The sequence below is a fragment of the Oryctolagus cuniculus genome, chromosome X (assembly GCF_051225735.1).
Source record: "Oryctolagus cuniculus isolate XC-2025 breed Fujian yellow rabbit chromosome X, ASM5122573v1, whole genome shotgun sequence".
NCBI classification, from domain to species: domain Eukaryota; kingdom Metazoa; phylum Chordata; class Mammalia; order Lagomorpha; family Leporidae; genus Oryctolagus; species Oryctolagus cuniculus.
In genome coordinates, this window is record NC_142888.1 from 115,425,984 (window position 1) to 115,431,313 (window position 5,330).

The following is a 5,330-nucleotide window of genomic DNA, read 5'->3' on the forward strand; positions in this document are numbered from 1 at the left end:
TGGGAAAGCAGTAGAAGATGGCCCAAATCCTTGCTCCCTGCACCCATGTGGGAGACCCAAAAGAAGCTCCTGGCTCCTGGTTTCAGATTGGTGCAGGTCCGGCCGTTGTGGCCATCTGGGGAGTGAACCAGTGGATAGAAGACTTCTCTCTCTCTCTGCCTCTCCTTCTCTCTCTGTATAACTCTGACTTTCAAATAAATTAAAAATAAATCATCAAAAGAAGATATTAATTACCCTTCTGTACAGAATGTTCATTTTTGGATAAAGGTATTTACTGGAGTATCATAGGGCTTTTGTTCTTTACCATATTTTGTACAAATATGTATCAAGAATTGGAAATACGGGGCAGGTATTTGGCATACTTTTTAAATTGCCATTTGAAGGCACCCATATCCTATTTTGAGTGCCTGGTTCAAGTCCTGGCTACTCCACTTCCTATTCAACTTCCTGCTAATGCACACCCTGTGAGGCAGCATGTGATGGCTCAAGAACATGAGCCTCTTTCACTGATGTGGAAGACCCAGATTGAGTTCTGGTCTTCTGGTTTTGACCTGGCTCAGCCCGGGCTGTTGCAGACATTTGCCTAGTGAACCAGCAGATAGAAGATCTTTCTCTGTCTGTGTTTATCTGCTTTTCAAATAAAATGAAAATAAATAAAAAAATTTAAAAAGGAAGTAGAAAATATATAAAATAAGCTTTGTAAACTTACTATGCAAAAAATCTGAAATGCATAGCTTTTAAGTTGTATTATAACATTATAAAATGTTTTATAAACTGGATCTATTGGTTGAAATTAATGGATTATATTTGAGCAAAATAAGTGTAATTTTTTCACTTAAATTCAGGTAATTGCAAGAGTTCAGACTGAGGGAAGAGTGATCTCACTGGTGTTAATGGGGAAACACTCTTTAGTTTTGTTTGCCCTGTAATGAGGCTGTTAAGAAACACAAGAAATATGTCAGCCGTATTCATAGAGGTACACTAAGTCTGGGCAGCGATGGCCCCTCCAACTCTTCAGAGAGAAGCTGAACTGATGTGCAATGCTTAGTTATGTTATTAAAAATTTATTTATTTATTTATTTGAAAGGCAGAGTGACAGAGACAGAGGGAGAGGCAGATAGAATGATCTTCCATCCACTGGTTCACTCCTCATGTGGCTGCAACAGGCTGGACCAGGCCAAAGTCAGGAGCCAGGGCCTCCATCCAGTATCCTGTGTGTGTTGCTGGGACTTAAGTACTTGGGCCGTCTTCTACTGCTTTCCCAGGCACATTAATAGGAAGCTGCATCGAACGAAGTGGAGCAGCCAGGACTTGAACCAGTGCTCTTATATGGGATCCTGGTATTGCAAGTCACAGCTTAACCCACTGTGCCACCCCTCATGTTGTGCTTTTTTATATTATGTTGCTACATTATGTTATGTTATCTTTTATTTATTTGAGAGGCAGGCAGGCAGAGAGTGAGCTGGGGAGAGAGAGCTCCCAATTGATGATTCACTCTCCAGCTGCCTATAATAACTCAGGTCAGCCATGCTGAAGCTGGAAGCCAGAACACAAACCGGATCTCCCCTGTGGGTGGCAGGAACTCAGTTATTTGACCCCTGCCTCCCAGGGTCATCATTAGCAGAAAGCTGGAATCAAGCCCCAGAGCTGGGTATCAAAACCAAATATTCCCATGTGGGATGTAGGAGTCTTAACCACTAGACTAGATGCTTGCCTGTGATATACATTTTTAAGTTGAAACTATGAGAAAGTAGATGGCAAGCATCTAAGACAGGATGAGCATGTGGCCAAGTGCTTGATAAATGTAAGCTGCTGCCTTGCTACTTAGCCTTGATAGCGTTCTTCCTCTAACTTGCTGTGTGACCTTAACTATGCCACTTTCCTTCTCTGTTCTTCATTTTCCCCAGCTGCATGAAAAGTGGAGTCAGACTAGATAAGGTGATATTCTGTGACTCTTTGGACCACTTTTTCATTGGCCAGCTTGCTGCAGCCTGCTTGAATAGAGGATGGGCTATAGATGACCTCAAGGATTGCTGGCTGCTCCAAAAGGACTTCCCCCATCTGATGTTCCAGAGGCTCCAACACAGTGCTGTGTCATGAAAAGCCCAATTTGTCAGGGTGTGATGTTTTAGTGCATTCTTGCAGCTAAAAATAAGGGCAGCTTTTCACGCGAAGTGATGACGAAAGACTTGTAGGTTTCACTAATGGGATGGCTGCTTGCCTTTGAGGCCAACAGTGGACATATTTTCATGTAGTGCAGATGGGATTGAGGAGCAAGGAGAAGACATTTCCAAGTTGGTAAAATACAGTCAGATTCTCTGCAGCCTTTTTGGTTTTGGAAAATACCTGGCGCGGTTGAGGGCTGCCTCCTACTGTAACTGTTCTCTTCTTTGAAGTTGTAAACTTACAAGATCCATTACGAGGGTCTTCTCATCATTATGAGAATTCATCTGTGTGTTTAGAATGAGAGTCACGGAATTTCAGGTTCTAAGAGACCCGGGAGACCATGAGGAACAGTTATTTTCCTGATGGAACCGTCCAAAGCAGAGATATCCTTGTGAGAAGACAGAGCAAATCTCAATTAATTAAATTAAATGAAGGAATTCTGTCCCTTCACTAGAGAGCTGCAGTTCATTCCGTTCCTTTGGGACACTCCCTGGATTCTAGGGAAAGGGAGGCTCTCTATCTCTTCCCAGCCCTTCGTGGCCTATCCTGAAACAAAGGACACTGGTACAAGGATATTCTCCAGTATATTTTAATGTCTTTGTCTACTATTGTGATTGTGAGTCATTCTGCAAAGTGTGTACATGAAGGATTCAACAGTGATCATGAGGATCACGAGAAACGTCAAAGTCAATGCAGGTTTTGTTCTTCCTCCAGGTCTCGTTGATGTCTCTATCAAATTCGTCCCTGCAAAAATGTCTCTATCAAAGACTCGGCAATATCTGCCATGGAAATTAGACACAAATATGCGTGACCTCAAGTGAAGTGATGAGCAGCTCTCCCCGCCACAGAGCTCACCATGAGGACTTGGAGCATTTCATTATGTATTGCAACAGAGGAAATGAATTACAGTGACCAAACACAACTGCAATTAAAGCAAGGAAATTTGTTAGAATTGAGACTGACTGGGAAAAAAAATTCTGTCTTTCTGCTCTTTTCTTTTTGCTCTGTTTTCTTGTCATAGATGCTGCCTTCCCTCTTGGCATAAGGCAGGTAAAAGATGCTTGTGCAGCGAAAAAAAAAATCATCAGGATCTTGACATTTATGATGATAGGAACAAACCCTTCAATCAGTGATCCTAATGCCTTAAGTACCCAAGTGCTCTGTCATTAAATGGAGACAATTTTGTTGAGGCAGAGAGTCAGGATACTGGCCCTACGTTATTGAAGCAGCAAAGAAGACAAAGGGTCTTCGTTTATGTCAAGTCATCTTTTTTATTTCCTGCCCTCTCTCCTGGGTTGCTCCAAATGGCAGGAAGTTGCTTGTCTCAAATTCTGAGCTTTTTTAAGTTTCACCTGAAAGGTACTTTCATATAATAATCAGAATGAAATTGTAATCCTGCTCACAAATAGGAACAACATCCAGGTACTATGAGGCAGGTAGTGTGTTAGATGCTGTCTATGGTATCTTATTTATTCCCCACGTCAACCCTAGGAGATAAGCTTGCTTATTTCCTTTTTACAGTTAGGGAAGCTGAAATTTGGAGAAGTAAATTAGATTAACTGAGGTCACTCAGCTAGTAAATTAGAACATAATTCAGGTCTATGCTGAATCTAGATGTAATCTTAACCACCCTTTAGGCTGCTGTTCCACAACCTCCTCTGGCTGTGCCTGTGTGTGTGCATGTGCATATGTTTTCATGTACCGCGTGTGTGTGTGTGTGTGTGTGAGAGAGAGAGAGAGCGAGAGAGAGAGAGCGCAAGATGGAATTGAAGTGGCTTAATTTGGTTAGTACCAATGTCCAATGCAACAGAAACTAAAGCGGCATCAGTATATAGCATATCAAATGAATATTGGAAGCCTTACATCTCCCAGAAATAATGAAAGCTGTCTGTCTTTCCTGGTGCCCATTTGTTAAAGAGCCCCCTGAGACAGACATTTTACTTAGAATCTTATTTTATTTTTAAAGATTTATTTATTTATTTGAAAGGCAGAGTCTCTCTCTCTCACACACACACACACACACACACACCACAGAGAGATCTTCCATTTACTGATTTACTCCCCAAATGTTCACAACAGATGTTCTAAAGCCAGGAGCCAGGAGCTTCTTCTGGATTTTCCATGTGGGTGCAGGGGCCCAAGCACTTGGGCCATCCTCGTTGCTTTCCCAGACACATTAGCAGAGAGCTGGATTGAAGATGGAGCGTGGGGACTTGAACTTGCACACATTTAGGATGCTGGTGCCACAGTGCCAGCATCAGATCCTTTTTTAAAAAAATGTGGATTTATTGATTTGTTTTTTGAAAGGTGGAGTGAGAGGAAGAGAGATTTTCTATCTAAGTGGTTCACTCCTCAAGTTGCTGCAGCAGCCAGGGCTGGGCCAGGCTGAAGCCAGGAGCTTGGAAATCCATCCAGTTCTCCCAGGAGGGTAGCAGGGATCCTAGTACTTGGGCCATCTTCTGCTGCTTCCCAGGCACATTACAGGAAGCTGGATTACAAGCAGAGTAGCCAAAACTACGAGCATTCTGACGTGAGATATGATGTAAGCATCCCAAGAATCAACTTATCCTTTTGTGCCACAACATCTGCACCTTTCTTTAGACTCCTCCTTTTTTTTTTTTTTTAAAGATTTACTTATTTATTTGAAAGGCAGAGTTATGGAGAGGTCTTCCATCCGCTGGTTCACTCCCCAATTGGCTACAACAGCTGGAGCTGTGCTGATCCAAAGCCAGGACCCAGGGGCTTCTTCCAGGTCTGCCACGTGGGTGCAGGGGCCCAAGGACTTGAGCATCTTCCACTGCTTTCTCAGGCGTATTAGCAGAGTCCTTAGATTCTTGAGCACTAAACTGATAAGAACAGATACTACACTTGACGTTAGCCAAAAGGCTGAGAAGCTATAGATTCTTGAGCATTAGACAGGAACACTTGAACCTCCTTGCCACTCATGTGCTTCCAATTGTGCCAATTTTGGGCTTACTTGCACTTAAACTGAACATTCCCCTGTGAAGTCAGTGATTCTTTACCCTGTGGATATCACTACTTTTCTGTTTTCCCAAGTCTCCACCTTCCCCAGTTCCTCTCTAAATTGTGATTTCTGTGACTGCACTCTCTTATATTTTTCTTTGCCGAAATGAATCCTGAGGTATGAAAGCAGGTCCTTCTGG

General features: G+C 42.7%; 1 pseudogene; it reads right to left on the bottom strand.

The window, feature by feature from the left end:
• Window positions 1-4,943: 4,943 nt before the first annotated feature.
• On the bottom strand, window positions 4,944-5,064 carry LOC127487120 (U2 spliceosomal RNA; annotated as a pseudogene).
• Between the last annotated feature and the right edge of the window lie 266 nt (window positions 5,065-5,330).